Source organism: Heterodontus francisci, chromosome 1 (assembly GCF_036365525.1).
Source record: "Heterodontus francisci isolate sHetFra1 chromosome 1, sHetFra1.hap1, whole genome shotgun sequence".
NCBI classification, from domain to species: domain Eukaryota; kingdom Metazoa; phylum Chordata; class Chondrichthyes; order Heterodontiformes; family Heterodontidae; genus Heterodontus; species Heterodontus francisci.
In genome coordinates this window covers 207,493,479-207,513,287 of record NC_090371.1, presented here as the reverse complement: position 1 = coordinate 207,513,287, position 19,809 = coordinate 207,493,479, and positions in this window count along the sequence as shown.

Here is a 19,809-nt window from a genome sequence, read left to right as displayed (position 1 = left end):
CATTGGTATCAACAGCATAGGTAGGAAGAGGGATGTGATCCTGAGAAAGAGTTTAGTGAGCTAGGTAAGAAATTAGCAAGTAGGACCTCAAAAGTAGTAATCTCCAGATTACTCCCAGTACCATACGCAAGTGAGTGTAGAAATAGAAGGATAGTGCAGATGAATGCATGGCTGGAAAGATGGTGCAGGAGGGAGGGCTTTAGATTCCTGGGACACTGGGACCAGTTCTGGAGAAAGTGGGACCTGCACATGTCGGATGGGTTGCATTTGAACAGAGCTGGGACAAATTTCCTTATGGGGCGATTTGCTAGTGCTATTGGGGCAGGTTTAAACTAACTTGGCAGGGTATGGGAACCAGGAGGAAATATCAGAGAGGAATACCAAGGTGCACAGAATACTGGGAGAGATAGATAGCACTAGAGTAGTTATTAGGTGGGGTCAGAGTAAGGGAGAAAGTAATACAGTCTATATCAGGGTTAATATGCATGTGTGTGAATGCACAAAGTGTTGCTAATAAGATTGGTGAATTACAGGCGCAGATTGACATGTAGAAATATGTTGTGGCTATAGCAGAGAAGAGTAGGACTGGATGTTAAATATTACAGGATACAAGATGTTCAGGAAAGATAGGAAAGGGAAAAAAGAGTGAGGGGGGCTGTATTGATTAAGGTGAGCATTGCAGTGCTGGAGAAAATGGATCTCCCGGGGGGTCGAGGACAGAATTTATTTCTAGAGATAAGGAATGAAAAAGGTGCAGTTACATCGTGGGAAGGATGCAGAGAAACAAATTTGCAAGGAAATTACAGAGAGGTGCAAAACATATAGGGTAGTTATAATGGGGGACTTTAATTATCCAAACATAGACTTGGATAGTAGTAATGTAAAGGGCAGTGAGGGGTAAGAGTTCGTAGAGTGTGTTCAGGAAAATTTTCTACAGCAGTATGTTTCTAGTCCAACAAGAAAGGAGGCACTGCTGGACCTGGTTTTTGGGAATGAGGTGGGCCAAGTGAATCAAGTGTCAGTAGGAGAACATTTAGGGGACAGTGAGCATTGTATCATAAGGTTTAGGCTGACTATGGAAAAGGACAAAGAAAGATCCGGAGTATGATTAATTAACTAGGGGGAGGCCAACTTCAGTGGGGTAAGAACGGATCTGGACGAATAAATGGAGTCAAAGACTGGCAGGAAAAATGGTAGCTGAACAATGGGCTACCTTCAAAGAAGAGCGAGTTCGGGCACAGTCAAGGTATGTTCCCTCAAAGGGGAAAGGTAGGGTAAACAAATCAAGAGCTCCCTGGATGACAAAACAGATAGAGATTAAGATAAAGAAGAAATCGTGTGCTTACGGCAGATGCCAGATAGAAAATACTGTTGAGAACCAGGCTGAATATAAAAGGTTCAGAGGGGAAGTGAAAAAGCAAATAAGAGAAACAAAGACTGAGTATGAAAAGAGACTGATAGTTAACATAAAAGGGTATGCCAAAGTTTTCTATAGACATATAAATAGTAAAAGAGTGGTAAAAGGCAGAGTGAAGCCAATTAGGGACCAAAAAGGGGATTTACGTATGGAATCAGAGGGCATAGCTCAGATAGTAAGTGAATACTTTGCATCTGTCTTTACTAAGGAAGAAGAACTCAGGCAATGGTGAAAGAGGAGGTAATTCGGACTAAAGGCCTGCTACCTGACCCGAACCCAACGGGATCGGACGACATGTATCGGGTTTTGGTCTGGTCGGTTCGCACTTCTCCAGGTCCGGCATTCAGGCTCGGGTCGGGTCAGGCCAGATCAGACATGCTCTATCACCACCTCAGGTTAGTGACTTTAATGTTAATTTACTCTTTGGACTTTAAAGGTGATTTTGCTACAGTTATTTTAAGCTTGTGCAGGTAAGGAATAAAGTGAAAAACGGAAGGTAGGTTAACTGATGGTCGGGTCCGGCACGGAAAAAAATGGAAGGACTCGGGTCGGGCTCGGGGTCGGACGCGGTTCTGTTGGGCTCAGGTTGGGTCTCATTTGTAGACCTGAGCAGGCCTTTAATTCAGACATGAGAAGGGTTTAAAATTGATAAGAAGGTGGCATTGGATAGGCTGTCTGTACTTAAAGTGGATAAGGCATCAGGGCTGGATGAGATGCATCCAAGGATACTGAGGGAAGTGAGAGTGGAAATTGTGGACGCGCTTGCCATAATTTTTCAGGCTTCCTTTGATTCAGGGGTGGTGCCAAGAGGACTGGAGAATTGCAAACTTTGTTCAAAAAAGGGTGTAAAGATAAGCCCAGCAAATGCCGGCCAATCAATTTAACTTCTGTGGTGGGGAAAATTCTAGACAGAATAATTCGGGACAAAATTAAAAGTCATATGGACAAATGCGGGTTAATTAAAGAAAGACAGCATTGATTTCTTAAGGGAAGATCATGTTTAACCAACTTGCTAGAGTTTTTCAAAGAGGTAACAGAGAGGTTTGATGAGGGCAATGCAGTTGATGTGGTGTACATGGCATTTGATACAGTGCCAACTTGTGAGCAAAGTTATAGCTCATGGAATAAACGGGACAGTAGCAACATGGATACAGAATTGGCTGAATGACAGGAAACAAAGAGTAATGGTTGGTGGATGTTTTTCGGGCTGGAGCAAGGTTTGTAGTGGAGTTCCCCAGGGGTCAGTGTTGGGATCCTTGCTTTTCCTTATATCTATTAATGACCTGGACCCTGGAGTACAGGGCACAATTTCAAAGTTTGCAGATGATATGAAATTTGGGAGCATTGTGAACTGTGCGGAGGATAGTGTAGAACTGCAAAAGGCAAGTTGGTGGAATGGGTGGATAGGTGGCAGATGAAGTTCAATGTGGAGAATTGTGAAATAATACATTTTGGTAGGAAGAACATGGAGAGACAATATAAAATAAAATAAAGGATACAATTCTAAAGGGGGTGCAGGAGCAGAGGGGCCTGGGTTTATAGGTGCACAAGGCATTGAAGGTGGCAGGACTGGTTGAGAGTGTGGTTAATAAAGTATACAGTATCTTGGGCTTTATTAATAGGGGCATAGAGTACAAGAGCATGGAGATTATGTTGAACTTGTATAACACTCTAGTTTGGCCTCAGCTGGAGTATTGCGACCAGTTCTGGGAGCCGTGCTTTAGGAAGCATGTGAAAACATTAGAGAGGGTGCAGAAAAGTTTCATGAGAATGATTCCAGGGATGAGGAACTTCAGTTATGAAGATAGACTGGAGAAGTTGAGACTGTTTTCCTTGGAGAAGAGAAAGCTGAGAGGAGATTTGATAGAGGTATCCAAAATCATGAGAGATCTGAGCAGCGTAGATAGGGAGAAACTGTTCCCACTCATGAAAGGATCAAGAACGAGAGGGCACAGATTTAAAGTAATGGCTAACAGAAGCAAAAGCGACATGAGGAAAAACTTTTTCAAGCAGCGTGGTTAAGGTCTGGAATGCACTGCCTGAGAGTGTGATGGAGGCAAGTCCTTCAGGAAATTGGTGATTGTGGATGTGGGTGAGAATGGTGTATGGCTATGACCATAGTAGAGACACTTGTTAACATATAGAATCATAGAAACTTACACCATAGAAAAAAGGCCATTTGGCCTATTGTGCCTGTGCTGGCTCTTAGAAAGAGCAATAAAAACAAGAAATGCTGGAACCACTCAGCAGATTTGGCAGCATCTGTGAAAAGAGAAGCAGAGTTAACGTTTCGGGTCAGTGACCCTTCTTCGGTTCCGAAGGTAATGTCCAGGTATATCTCCACTGTAACCTTTCTAAAGCCTTTACATCTTTCCTAAAGTGTGGTGCCCAGAATTGTCCACAATATTACGGCTGAGCCCTAACCAGTGATTTATAAAGTTCCAGCATGATCTCTTTGCTTTTATATTTGATTCCTCTATTTATAAATCCAAGTAACCCATATGCTGTTTTAACTATCTTATCAACTTGCCCTGCCACCTTTAGGGTTTTGTGTATATGGACACCAAGGTCTCTGCTCATTTACACTTTTCAAAATCATTATATTTATAGTAGACTGTCCTTCCATATTAGCCCCCTCAAAGTGCATCACTTCACACTTCTCCTCATTGAACTCCATCTGTCATGCTTCTGCCCATGTAACCAACCCATGTTATCCTGAAGCCTATAATTATCCTTGTCACTAACTACTATGCCAAGTTTCGTATCATCTGTAAACTTTATAACGCTGCTCGCTACACCCAGGTCTAGATCATTTATAAAATTAAAAATTGTAATGAACTGACCCCTGGGGAACACCACAGCAAACCACCTTCTAGTTTGAAAAAGATCCATCTACTATCGCCCTTTGCTTCCTGTCACTGAGCCAATTTTGTATCCATACCGCCACTTTCCCCTTAGTTCCACGGGCTTCCATCTTCTTAATAAACGTCCTCTGTGAGATTTTTTCGAATGTATTCCGAAAGTCCAGATATACATCTGTTGCACTACCTTGATCAACCTTCTCTGTAACTTCATCAAAGAATTCAATCAAGTTAGTCAGACACAATTTGCCTTTAAATAATACATGCTGTCTCTCCTTGATTAACCCAAGCCTTTGCAAATGAAAGCTTATTTTGGCCCTGATAATGGTCTCCAAAACTTTCCCTCCACTGCTGTTAGGTTGACTGGCCTGCAGTTCCTGGTTTATCCAACTCCCTTTTCTTGAATAGTGGTATAACAGGAGCAACCCTCCTGTCCTCTGGCACTACTGCTGTATCCAATGAGGATTGATAAATTGTGACTAATGCCGCTACTATTTCTACTTCTGCTTCTTTCAGTAACCTAGGATACATTCCATCCAGACCTATGACTTACCAATTTTCTGTAATGCTAGTCTAGTACTCTTTCTCTGTCTATTACTTTTGTTATGAACAGGTGAGGAGGGGTTGAAGGGCTCCCCTTTTGTCATTCTCCTTGTTTGACCGCACCAGGTTTATTTCATTTTTAAAGTGAATGTGCTTGCCAATTCAGTGGTCGGATTAGAGTCCAGAGCAATAAAAAGGGGTATACAGTCTGTGGAAGTTGGTGACAGCTGTCTTTTGGCTGAATTCGGTGGCCCTGAGACTTCCGGCTTGCAGGTGTGGACAGCAGATTCTGTGTTTCTCCTGGAAACAGCGATGCCAATTATTTCCTTCATGGGGTCTCTGCAGTAGTGATAAGCCTAGGTGGTTACGGCCAACAGGAAGTGTTCAAAACATGCGAGGTGGACTGGAGAAAGAGAGATAGCACACAGATGTTGGGCCTGTCACATGACTATCACCCACTGTGTATCCCCTCTTACATAATCAGTTCATGTCTAGGAATACCCTTCTCTTAACCAGGGTCCCATTGTTCAAGTGTTTAGGTTTGAGTGGTTTGTCTCCTCCACTTTAATGTCCCAAGTGTTTGCCTTAATGCCTTGTTAATGGGGACAGGACAGGTGGTTAACTCAAAATTCCCCATGTCATTGTTCTTGCTGGGACTAAGCAGACAACACGTCTCCACCTTGATGCCTTGGAATGTAGGGTATAGTGATGCCAATTGTGGTGGCCATCTTAGCTGCTAGCAGTCCCCTTTTTTATCTATTTATTTTTTCATTTAAAAAAAAATTTAATTCAGGAATCCAACCGGTGGGTTAAAAAAATCATCATTTGGCATAGTACGCTTTCGTGACACCTCCACACCATGTGGAATGAAATGTGATGACAGGAACATTTCATTATAAGGTTGTAAATAATGCATTCATTATTGATGCATTCATTCTCAAACACTCACTTCTCAATTTCACACTGCCATAGCTAAGCTCTGGTTTAGTTTTCAACTGGGATGATTCTGTGTTGAGTTAGACGCTGCAGAAAGCTTCAGCCATCACATTGTTTTTTTCCTGCAATGTGGGTAATCTTTAGGTGGTAGGGTTGCAAAAGCAGGCTCCATCGAAATAGCCTTACATTCTGGGTTTTGAATTTCTCCACAAATGTGGTCGGTATAAACTATGGTTTCCCTATATCCATTTTGGACACATACCTCAAAGTGCTTGACAGCCAGCAACAGTCCCAGAGTTTCCTTTTCCACAGTGGAGTATCTCTTTTGATGTCTGCTTAATTTTTTGGAGAAGTACCCAACTCATCTCTCAATGCCTGACTCAGCTTCTTGGATCAGGACGGCACCTACCCCTAGGTCACTAGCATCAATTGCCACTTTAAATGGTTTATTAAAGTTTGGAGCTACCAGTACCAGTTTGTTGGTTAAGATGATTTTCAGCCTCTCGAAAGCTGTTTGGTACCTCCCTGACCACATTACCTTGGCTCTTTTCTGTAGTAAGTCTGTCAGTGAGGCAGCTATAGTGCTGAAGTTTGGGATGAAGACCCACAAATCCCCAAAAATTGCATTATTTACTGTTTGGTCATGGGGACAGGAAAATCCAACAACACCTGTACCTTCGCTGTTCTGGGCAGCACTCGCCTCTGACCCACAACATGCCCTAGGTAGGTTACTTAGCTTTAGCAAGCTCACTCTTTGCAAGATTTACCACTAGGTCAGCTGACTGTGACCTTTGGAAGAGGGCTTCTAACTAGTCTAGGTGGCCCCCCAGGTATCACTGGACACTAACAGATCATCCAGGTACACTACACAGTTGGGTAGGCCAGCCACTAACTGGTTCATATTTTCAATATTTTACAGATTAAAAACCAAAGACCAGTCAGAAATTTAAAAAACAAATTAAAATCTAATTAAATAAAATGGAGATGCAGGGCCAGGCGATGTGTTGTACCTGCATGATGTGGGAGCTGGTGGACCCCATTGTGGTTCCTAGTGACCACATCTGTAGCAAGTGTTGGCTGCTCGAGGAACTCCGGCTCAGAGTTGATGAGCTGGAGTCTGAGCTTGGAACACTGCGACACATCAGGGAGGGGGAGAGTTACCTGGACGCTGTGTTTCAGGAGGCAGTCACACCTCTTAGATTAACTACCGTGAATTCGGCCAATGGTCAGGGACAGGAGGGTGTGACTATGAGTGAGGCAGGTAGAGGGATTCAGGAGGTAGTGCTGCAGGAGCCTCAGCCATTGTCCTTGTCCAACAGGTTCGAGATTCTTGCTCCCTGTGTGGACTAGAGCAGAGACTGTAGGGAGGATGAGCAAACTGACCACAGCACCATGGTACAGGGAGCCATTCAAGTGGGGGGAGAAAAGAGAAATGTCATCGTAATTGGGGATAGTATAGTTAGGGGCATAGACACTGTTCTTTGTGGCCAGGATCGAGAGTCCCAAAGGCTCTGTTGCCTACCTGGTGCCAGGGTTCGGGATATCTCATCTGGACTGCAGAGGAAGTTGGAGTGGGAGGGGAAAGATCCAGTTGTCGTGGTCCACGTTGGTACCAACGATATCGGTAGATGGAGGTTAGAGGTTCTGCTGGGGCAATATGAGCAGCTAGGGGCTAAATTAAAAAGCAGAACCAAAAAGGTAGTAATCTCCAGATTACTACCTGAGCCACGAGCAAATTGACAAAGGGTCAATAAGATTAAAGAGGTAAATGTGTGGCTCAAAGATTGGTGTGGGAGAAATGGGTCTGAATTCGTGGGACATTGGCGCCAGTACTGGGGAAGGAGGGAGCTGTTCCAATGGGACGGGCTCCACCTGAATCATGCTGGGACCAGAGTCCTGGCGAATCACATAACTAGGCTGTAGATAGGGCTTTAAACTAAATAGTTGGGGGGGGAGGGTTCAGTTACATGGAAAAAAAGGAAGTTAAAGGAGAAGCGAGGAGTGCAGGTTAGTGGTGAGACTGATTGTTACCAAACTGCAAGAAGTAAACTGGTTAAACCAGAAGAGAGAAGTAATAAACAGGCGAATAAAGCATCAGTGCTGAGGGACAGGTTAGGGGGTATAGCCCAAATAAGAGTTCTATATACAAATGCACGGAGTGTGAGGAATAAACTAGATGAACTGCAGGTGCAAATTCAAATGGAAAATTATGATGTGGTGGCCATTGCGGAGACGTGGCTGCAGGATGGTCGGGACTGGGAACTAAATATACCTGGTTATAAAGTTTACAGAAGGGACAGGGAAAATGGCAGAGGGGGTGGAGTAGTCTTACTGATTAGAAATAATATCACCTCATTGGTGAGGGAGGATATAATGAGGAGAAAGCCTCCAGTGGAGACCTTATGGCTGGAATTGAGGAACAGAAAAGGATCTAAAACTGTAATAGGTGTTGTGTATAGACCCCCTGGTAGCAGTTCTGAGGTGTTAGATTGTATAAATGCACAAATGAGGCAAGTGTGTAACAAAGGCAGAGTAGTATTAATGGGGGATTTTAACTTACACATAGATTGGAAGAGGCAGACTAGCACCTGTCAGAAAGGTAGTGAATTTCTGGAATGTGTCCGGGATAGTTTCCTACAGCAATATGTCCTAGGTGTAACAAAGGGACAGGCAATATTAGATTTAGTTATGAGTAATGAGTCAAATTTAATTAGTAGCCTAACTGTGCATGAACATTTATCAAATAGTGATCACAACATGATCGAATTCAAGGTAGCGTTTGAATGTGAAAAGCACGAATCAGCTGCTAGAATTTTAGACTTGGGTGAGGTTGACTTTACTGGGATGAGACAGAGACTGTCCACGGTAAACTGGGTAGATCTGTTAATGGGTCAAATGACTGAAGAACAGTGGAGAATATTTAAAGAAACATTTAACGAAATACAGAGCGAGTCTATACCCCTGAGAGGAAAAAACTCCACTTCACAGAAAAAACAGCCATGGACAACTAAAGAGATTAGGGATAGCATAAAACTAAAAGAAATGGCTTACAAAAATTCAAAACGCAGCACAGATCCGGCCGAATGGGATCAATACAAAGACCAGCAAAGGGTCACAAAGCAGCTTATAAGAGCTACTAAAAGAGATTATGAAAGGAAACCTGCAAGGGACATCAAAATCAATAAGAAGAAATTTTATAGTTACATAAAGGGAAAACGGGTGGTCAAGAGCAATGTAGGCCCACTAAAAGCTGAAAATGGAGATATTGTCATTGATAATGGGGAAATGGCAGACATGTTGAACAATTACTTTGCCTCAGTATTTACAGTTGAAAAGGAGGATAACTTGCTGGGAGTCCCGAAAAAATTAATAGCCGATAGGGGACAGGGACTTAATACAATTAACATAAGTCAAACATCAGTAACAAGGAAATTAATGGAACTAAAGAGTGAGGAATCCCCAGGACCTGACGGTTTCTATCCGAAGGTGTTAAAGGAAGTAGGGAAGCACATTGTAGATGCTCTAACTATAGTCTTTCAGAGTTCCCTAGATTCAGGAGTGGTCCCTCTGGATTGGAAAGTTGCACATGTCACTCCACTTTTTAAGAAGGGGGAACCAAGGAAATTACAGACCGGTTAGCCTGACATCTGTGGTGGGCAAGTTGTTGGAGTCTATAATCAAGGATAGGGTGACTGAACACCTAGAAAAATTTCAGTTAATCAGGGACAGCCAGCATGGATTCATGACGGGAAGGTCATGCCTGACAAATCTCATTGAATTTTTTGAAGAGGTGACTAAGGTAGTGGACAGGGGAGTGTCTAGGGATGTTATTTATATGGACTTCCAGAAGGCATTTGATAAAGTCCCACATAAGAGACTGTTAACTAAGGTAGAAGCCCATGGAGTTTAGGGCAAATTATTGACATGGTTAAGAAGTTGGTTGAGTGGTAGGCGACAGAGAGTGGGGATAATGGGTAAGTTCTCCGATTGGCAGGATGTGACTAGTGGTGTCCCGCAGGGATCTGTGTTGGGGCCTCAATTATTCACATTATTATTAACGACTTGGATGATGGCATAGTAATGTCACATATCCAAATTTGCTGATGATACAAAGTTAGGTGGCATTGTAGACAGTCGAGATGATAGCATAAAATTGCAGAGATATTGACAGACTAGGTGAATGGGCAAAACTGTGGCAGATGGATTTCAATGTGGGCAAGTGTGAGGTTATCCATTTTGGACCAAAAAAGGATAGAGCAGGGTACTTTCTAAATGGGAAGAGGTTAAGTACAGTGGATGTCCAAAGAGACTTGGGGGTTCAGGTGCATAGATCTTTAAAATGCCACGAGCAAGTGCAGAAAATAATCAAAAAGGCTAATGGAATGCTCGCCGTTATATCTAGAGGATTGGAGTATAAAGACACAGAGGTTATGCTGCAGCTGTACAAAACCCTGGTTAGACCCCACTTGGAATACTGTGAGCAATTCTGGGCACCACACCTTAGGAAGGATATATTGGCCTTGGAGGGAGTGCAATATAGGTTTACAAGAATGATACCTGGACTACAGTGGTTAAGTTACGAGGAGAGATTACACAAATTAGGCCTGTTTTTGCTGGAATTTAGAAGGTTAAGGGGTGATCTGATTGAAGTCTACAAGATATTAACAGGAAAAGACAGGCTAGAGAAAGATAAACTATTTCCACTGGTTGGAGATTCTAAAACTAGGGGGCATAGTCTAAAAATTAGAACCAGACCGTTCAGAAGAGATGTTAGGAAGCACTTCTTCACGCAAAGGGTGGTAGAGGTTTGGAACTCGCTCCCACAAACAGCAGTTGAAGCTAGAACAGTTGTTAATTTTAAATCTGAGTTAGATTTTTGTTAACCAAAGATATTAAGGGATATGGACCAAAGGCAGGTATATGGAGTTAGGCTGCGGATCAGCCATGATCTCATTGAATGGCGGGACAGGCTCAAGGGGCTGAATGGCCTACTCCTGTTCCAATCTTCCTATGTTCCTATGGGAGGGGTCTCTCCTGTATCCACATCATGTAGGGTTAGGGTCACTTACCTTCCAGGAACGGAGCGGTGAGGAGTGGACCTGTGGGGAGAACGCCGAGGGAGGAGCCGATAAATAGAGCCCAAGGATCGCGGCCTAGTCACTTACCTTCTGGGAGCGGAGCGGAGAGGAGCAGACCTGCGGGGAGAACGCCGAGAGAGGAGCCAATAAATAGAGCCCGAGGATCGTGGCCTAGTCACTTACGTTCCGGGAGCGGAGCGGATCTGCGGGGAGAACGCTGAGAGAGGAACCAATAAATAGAGCCCGAGGATCGTGGCCTAGTCATTTACCTTCCAGGAGCGGAGAGGAGTCCAGACGCGCTGGAGTTTTGAAAAAAAGAAGAAAAAAAGTCAACAGTGACATCACAGGAAAACTGCTGTTAGGGAATAACTCTAAATAGCTGGGTAAGTAACCAAAGTAAAGAGAAAGGTCTACAGTTTTTTTTAATATAGTAGGTAGTTTTTTTTAGGGAATCAAGGTCCCTAGTGTAAATAATCTAATTTTTGAGTGATTGAAGGGGATAAATTAAGGGTAAGTCATGGCAGGGCAGCTCGGCAACGTGGAGTGCTCCTCCCGTGCAATGTGGGAAGTCAGGGACACTTCCAGTGTCCAGGGCGAACGCATGTGCAGTAAGTGTCGCCAGCTGCAGCTACTCGAAATCCGCTTTACTGATCTGGACAGTGACTGGAAACACTGTGGTGCATCTGCGAGGCTGAGATCATCATGGATAGCATGTACAGGGAGGTGGTCACACCGCAGGTAAAGACTGCTCAGGCAGAAAGGGAATGGGTGACCGCCAGGCAGAGTAGAAGAACTTGGCCGCTAGTGCAGGAGTCCCCTGGGTCCATCTCTCTCGCTAACAGATTTTCCGCTTTGGATACTGTTGGGGGAGATAGCTTCTCAGGGGACTGCAGCTAGAGCCAAGTCTGTGGCACCACTGGTGGCTCAGCTGCACAGGAGGGGATAAAAAGGAGTGGGAGAGCTATTGTGATAGGGGATTCCATTGTAAGGGGTACAGAAAGCTGTTTCTGCGTCTGCAAACGTGACTCCAGGATTGTATGTTGCCTCCCTGGTGCTAGGGTCAAGGATGTCACAGAGCGGCTGCAGGACATTCTGAAGGGGGAAGATGAACAGTCAGAGGTCGTGGTACACATTGGTACCAACAACATAGGTAGAATGAGGGATGAGGTCCTGCAACAAGAATTTAGGGAGCTAGGTAGCAGATTAAAAAGCAGGACCTCAAAGGTTGTAATCTCTGCATTACTCCCGGTGCCACGTGCTTGTGAGTATAGGATAGGAGGATAGAGCAGATGAATGCGTGGCTGAGGAGATGGTTCAGGAAGGAGGGCTTTAGTTTCCTGGATCACTGGGTCTGTTTCTGGCGAAAGTGGAACCTGTACAAGTTGGACGGGTTGCACCTGAACTGGAACGGGACCAACATCCTTGCTGGGAGATTTGCCAGTGTTGTTGGGAGAAGTTTGAACTAATTTGGCAGGGGGATGGGATACAGAGTGGAGGTACAGTAGGGGGTGATGCACGGTCAAATATAGAAGAGAAACTGAGTCAGTCTGGAAGGCAGAGCAAATATAGACCTGTTAAGGCACAAGTGAATAATGCAAGGCTGGATTGCATCTATTTTAACGCAAGGAGTCTTACTAGTAAGGCAGATGAATTGAGGGCGTTGATTAACAAGTGGGAATATGATATTATTGCTATCACAGAGACATGGTTGAGGGAGGGGAAGGACTGGCAGCTCAATATTCCAGGATATTGAATCTTCAGGCGTGACAGGGGAGGGGGTAAAAGAGGAGGTGGCATTGCATTGTTGATCAAGGAGTCAATTACTGCAGTAAGGAGGGAAGATATCTTCGAAGGTTCCTCAATTGAGGCCATATGGGTAGAACGTAAAAACAAAAAGGGGGCAATCACTTGGCCGGGAGTGTACTACAGGCCTCCAAACAGTTATGGAGATATAGAGGAGCAGATATGTAGGCAAATCTCAGAGAGGTGTAAAAATAATAGGGTAATAATATTAGGGGATTTCAACTTCCCCAATATCAACTGGGATAGTCTTAGTGCAAAAGGCTTAAAGGGGGCAAAATTCTTTAAATGCATACAGGAGAGCTTTCTGAGCCAGCACATAGAAAGTCCTACAAGAGAAGGGGCAGTACTGGACCTAATCCTAGGGAATGAAGCTGGACGAGTGGTAGAAGTGTCAGTGGGGAGCATTTCGGGGCTAGTAACCATAACTCTGCAAGATTTAAGCTAATTATGGAAAAGGACAAAGATGGAACGGAAATAAAGGTACTGAATTAGGGGAAGGCTGATTTCAATATGATAAAACAGGATCTGGCCTAAGTGGACAGGGAGCAGCTGCTTGTAGGAAAATCTACATCAGACCAGTGGGAGTCATTCAAAGAGGAAATAGTGAGAGTTCAGAGCCAACATGTACCCATTAAGGTGAAGGGTAGGACCAACAGGTTCAGGGAACCCTGAATGTCAAGGGATATAGAGGATTGACTAAGGAAAAAAAGGAGGCTTATGGCAGATTCATGGTGCTGAAAACAGCAGAGGCACTCGAGGAGTACAGAAAGTGTAGGGGTGGGGGGGGGGGAATTAAAAAAGTAATTCGGAGAGCAAAGAGGGGACATGAAAAAACACTGGCGGGCAAGATAAAAGAAAATCCCAAGGCGTTTTATAAGTATATTAAGGGAAAGAGGATAACCAGGGAAAGAGTAGGGCCCATTAGGGACCAAAGTGGCAATCTGTGTGTGGTGCCGGAGGACATAGGCGAGGTTTTAAATGATTACTTTTCATCTGTGTTCACTAAGGAGAAGGACGATGTAGGTGTAGTGATCCGGGAGGGGGATTGTGATATACTTGAACATATTAGCATTGAAAGGGAGGAAATATTAGCTGTTTTAGCGGGCTTAAAAGTGGATAAACCCCCAGTCCCAGATGAGATGTATCCCAGGCTGTTATGTGAGGCAAGGGAGGAGATAGCAGGGGCTCTGACACAAATTTTCAAATCCTCTCTGGCCACAGGAGAGGTACCAGAAGACTGAGGACAGCGAATGTGGTACCATTATTCAATAAGGGTAGCAGGGATACACCAGGTAATTACAGGCCAGTGAGTCTAACATCAGTGGTAGGGAAACTATTGGAAAAAAATTCTGAGGGACAGGGTTAATCTCCACTTGGAGAGGCAGAGATTAATCAGGGATAGTCAGCATGGCTTTGTCAGGGGGAGATCGTGTCTGACAAATTTGATTGAATTTTTCGAGGCAGTGACTCGATGTGTAGATGAGGGTAAAGCAGTTGATGTAATCTACATGGACTGCATTAAGGCTTTTGATAAGGTCCTGCATGGAAGATTGGTTAAGAAGGTAAGAGCCCGTGGGATCCAGGGCAATTTGGCAAATTGGATCCAAAATTGGCTTAGTGGTAAGAGGCAGAGGATGATGGTCAAGGGTTGTTTTTGCGAGTGGAAGCCTGTGACCAGTGGTGTGCCGCAGGGATCGGTGCCGGGACCCTTGCTGTTTGTCGTGTACATTAATGATTTAGACGTGAATACAGGAGGTATGATCAGTAAGTTCGCAGATGACACGAAAATTGATGGTGTCATAAATAGTGAGGAGGAAAGCCTTAGATTACAGGACGATACAGATGGGCTGGTAAGATGGGCGAAGCAGTGGCAAATGGAAATTAATCCCGAGAAGTGTGAGGTGATGCATTTTGGGGGAACTAATAAGGCAAGGGAATATACAATGGATGGTAGGACCCTAGGAAGTACAGAAGGTCAGAGGGATCTTGGTGTACTTGTCCATAGATCACTGAAGGCAGCAGCACAGGTAGATAAGGTGGTTAGGAAGGCATATGGGATACCTGCCTTTTTTAGCCGAGGCATAGAATATACGAGCAGGGTGGTTATGATGGAGCTGTATAAAACTCTAGTTAGGCCACAGCTGGAGTACTGTGTACAGTTCTGAGCATCACACTATAGGAAAGATGTGATTGCACTGGAGATTCACCAGAATGTTGCCTGGGCTGGAGCATTTCTGCTATGAAGAGAGACTGGATAGGCTAGGGTTGTTTTTCTTAGAGCAGAGAAGACTGAGGAGGGACCTGATTGTGGTATACAAAATTATGAGGGGCATTGATCAGTTAGATCGGTAGAAACCTTTTCCCTTAGCGGAGGGGTCATTAACCAGGGGGCATAGATTTAAGGTAAGGGGCAGGAGGTTTAGAGGGGATTTGAGGAAAAATGTTTTCACCCAGAGGGTGTTTGGAATCTGGAACACACTGTATGAAGGGGTGGTAGAGGCAGGAACCCTCACAACATTTAAGAAGTATTTAAATGAGCACTTGAAACGCCATAGCATACAAGGCTACGGGCCAAGTGCTGGAAAATGCGATTAGAATAGTTAGGTGCTTGGTGGCCGGCACAGACACAATGGGCCGAAGGGCCTGTTTCTGTGCTGTATAACTCTATGACTCTATGAGGATTGTGCACCATGGCTTGTCCCTGCAGATCTCTTTAACCGCTGTGAGCAGCCTTCTTAGGTTTCCTCTCTGTTCTGCATTTAAATAGGAGAATACAGTGTGTAATTTCCCTAACATTTTGGTGTTAGCTAACCAGACGGTAGGGGATTCGATTTAGAAATCCTGCAGGCCTCCCTTTAACTCATTCTCACTGTCCCTTTTGTCCTCTTTCCTGACTGCCTGACATACCTGTGCTTGTTTGTCCCCTTCCCAGCTGAGATTACTGCTTTAACATATTGATGGCTGTTCATGCTGCGATCACCTTCCCACCTTATATCTTTTTCAAGTTTTTGGAGGTGACGAGGGAAGGGTTTCCCTTGGGGCAAGGGCTTGTGGACAAGCATATAATCATTAGTCAGGGTTGCTGTCTGCTTGGCTCTTGGAACATTTGTTCCTCCACGTGGGTTTTGATGGAAAGGGGAAGTGAGATTTTGAAATCCTTGAGAAGGATCACCTCTCTGAAATTTACATTGGTGGGCTCTATCTTAAGTGCCCATATCCACCGGTCGAAAACGAGTTGCGTAACCCTTTTGAAGTCGATGTAAGTTTGTTCAGGCTGCTGTCGGACAGTTCGGAATTTTTGGTGGTATGCCTCTGCTACCAGCTCAAAGATGCTCAGGATAGCACTTTAAGTCATCTCATAGTTTGATGAACTCTCATTGGACAGTAGGGAATAAACCTTATTGGCTTTTCCTGATAATTTGCTTTGCAGTAGCAAGGTCCAAGCCCTCTGCTGGCCACTTCAACTGTTTTGCAAGCTTTTCAAAAGAGATGAAAAATGCTTCCACATTCCCCTCATTAAACTTTGGTATCAATTGAGAGAACCTTAAGAGCTCAGCACTCAGTCCTGAGTTAGCAGTAGTTCCCACGCTAGCAGTGCCTTCACTGGGTACATTGGGTCTTCCCCTATTCAGTTCGAGCTGCCTTAACTCCCTTTCCTCTTTCTCCTTCTGGAAAGCTCTTTCTTTTTCCCTTTCCTGAAACTCGCCCTCCTCCTTCTGGAATTCTAACACTAGTCTTCGCTGTTCTAGCTGTACCTTAGCTAATGTTACTCTGTGTGTTTCAGATTCTAAGCCTGTCTCCGGTTCTTCAGTTTCAAGTGTAAAATGGTCCACCACAAGTTTTAGGACTTTGGGATTCCTAGCTTTTGGATGAATAGTTATCTCTAAATGCCTAGCTATACTCCTTAACTCTTTAACAGATAGGGCTTTTAAACTGTCCCATGTTACTTCACTCTGTTCTAGGAAGTACTGGCCTTGAATGTGGACATTTTAATACTCTAGCCCTGAAAACCACAAGAAAGCCTGTATTGAAGTTTTTAAATTATTGCTAGGGATCAATTTGGTTTCCCACTTCTAATTTCTCATTTGTCTTTGGGTTTTGATCTCGGACGTGCCTGCAAATTTCTGTTATGATCAGGTGAGGAGGGGTTGAAGGGCTCCCCTCTTGTCCCTCTCTTTGTTTGACCGCAACAGGTTTATTTCATTTTTAAAGTGAATGTGCTTGCCAATTCAGTGAGTGTTTAACAATTTACATGCTATGATCATCAAAGAACCAATCGGACAGGTTTTCTTGCATTTAACAAAGAAAGAGGTTAGCGATATTGTACTTAAAACAATCTATTTAAAATAATAAACAATGCTCCATCTTTCACACACACACACACACACTTACTTGAGGTTCACACAGACACACAAATAGATTACAGAGTGGGGAAGTATAGCTTGGTCGGATTAGAGTCCGGAGGAATAAAAAGAGGTATACAGTCTGTGGAGGTTCGAGACTTGGCTGGCTTTCAGCTGAATTTGGTGGACTTGAGGCTTCTGGCTTGCATGTGGGACAACAGATATGGTGGTTCTCCAGGAAACAGCGATGTGGATGATTTCCTTCATGGGGTCTCTGTCTGCAGCAGTGATAGGCCTAGATGGTTATGGCCAGGAGGCAGTGTTCAAAACTTGTGAGGTGGACTGGAGACAGAGAGAGGGATCCCACGTGGGTCTTCCCTGGTCAGTGCCCAGTTGCTTGTCTGGTATGTAGAGATAGAAAAACCAGCTTAAACACACAGATGGTGGGCCTGTCACATGACCATCACCTAGTGTGTATTCCCTCTTACAACTTAATCAGTTCAGGTCTAGGAATGCCCTTCTCTCAACCAGGGTCCCATTGTTCTAGTGATTAGGTTTGAGTGGTTCTTCTCTACCAGTTTAATGTCCCAAGTATTTGCCTTAATGCCTTGTTAATGGGGACAGGACTATGAGTTCACTGGAGGGGACTGGGCAGACAACGTGTCTCCCCCTTGATGCATTGGAATGTAGGGTATTGTGATGCAAATTACGGTGGCCAGCTTAGCTGCTAGCAGTCACCTTTTATCTGTTCCTTTTTTCCTTTTTTAGAAGTTTAATTCAGGAATCCAACTGGTGGATTAAAACGTCATCATTTTGCATAGCATGCTTTTATGACACTATGCTGTCCATAACTTCCCTTTCCTCTTTTAGTGTAGCCTTCAAATCATCCACTTCCTTTATGAAGACTGATGCAAAGTATGCATATAATACTCTAACCATATCCTCCACCTCTACATGAAGATTTCCCTTTGGGCCCTTAATAGGTCCAACTTTTTCTCTTGCTGATCATTTACACCTTATGCTATTATGAAATGTTTTCGGGTTCAATTTAAAGTTTCCAGCTAATCTTTTCTCGTAAACTCACTCTGCCTCCCATATTAACTTGTTCAATTCTCTGCTGTATTTTTCATAATCTTCCTGGTTATTAATTGAATCTTCCTCCTCACATTTGTAATAAGCCTCCTTTTTCTGTTTTATTTTAACTTTTATTTCCATACATTAGCTTTGGATACTTTACATTTCCCTTTCAAGGAATATGCCTAGTTTCTACCCGAACTATCTGCTACCTGAATACTCTTCATTGCCTCGTCACCGTTATATCCAGCAATCGCCTTTTCCAATCACTGAAATTAGCTCTTCCCCAGTTCAGCATTTTTACTGTTGATATTTTCTGGTCTTTTTCATTAATTACTTGAAACCCAATTATGTTGTGGTCACTGTTAGCTGGACGACCTCCTACTGTAACACACTCCACTTGCCCTACTTCATTTCCTAGCATTAAGTTGTAAGACAGGCCAGTAGTGAGTTTGCTTAACAAGTTTTGCCATGGAGTGATAGGACAGGATTCCCTTCCTGCAATTTTTCCAACTTGGTATATTTCCAATGTTGGCTTGGTAACAAGCTAGAGGCAATATGCCAAATCATGGTAATGGGGCTGCTGTTTTAGCTTTCATGCTGTGCTGAATGTTCCTCCATTCCCTACCTGCCAGAATTAAATATTCCCAGTGTAAAATGTTTGAATACTACCAGCAGATAGTTTACATATTTTAATCAGTGCCTTATTGCCCTAAGAACGACTTTGGCAGAAATCATAGTTATTTTTGATGAATAGTAAATCCCATGTCTGAACTGAACCAACCTCGAAAAATTACTCTCTGATGTGCAGGAGTTACTTAATTCTCCCAATAAATGGGCATTGACACTTTGGACACTAGATGGTGCTGTACTTCCCACCCTGATAAGTGGTGCAAAAACATTCTTAAGATACCGGTTCTTCAGAAAATTATAATGAACAAGAACACCCAGTGCCATTATCACACTTACTTTCTTTCCAAAATCAAATAGTGTCTGCAAGTTTTGTGTATTTTTATCTCAATATTTCATTGTTTTCAGAAAGAAGCCAGAAGGCTCCAAAGCTACCGCTGTAGGCCTTTCAGTATATACCTTAGTGCCAATGAATATATGAACAGGTGAGTGAATAAGGGGAAGAAAGGACTAAAGATTGATGTGCGCCATTTTATCGGTGCAGGGATCGCAATGCATGATCTGTCTATGCTGGTTCCGTAGAGGTAAGCAGCATACAAGTTTGGTGATGCCATCTCATTTGAATGATTGTAGCATCAGGCCGAGCATCTGCTGCATTGCTGGCTGCCTCTGCGTTCAGCAGGGAGTCAAGCAAGCACACAGTGCAGCTCGCCTTCTGTTCTGAAAGAGAGTCTGTCCCTCTTAGAGGGAAGCTGCCCTGACTTAGAGGAGATTGCTGCTGAATACAATTGCTGTATTTCTAAAAAAGGAAAATAAAATACCAGGGCACAGAGCGGCCTTCAGGGTCCCAGATGTGGCGCCAGAGGTCTTCGGGGTGGAGGTGGACAGCAAGAGAGGTGCCATGGTTACACAGGGTGTCCAGGAGGCCCTTAAGGACAACCCTCAGAAGGGATTGGGAGCAGGTCAATTTCTGGATTCTGGACCCGAGGACCTGGCAGCAAATCCACAAGAAGTCTAGTGACCTCACCTGGGTGGTCAAGGTCAGTGAATGCACTTTAACATGACATCTCCTACTCACTATGCCACCAGCCTCTCACACTGCTCAATGTGCCACACCCTCATCA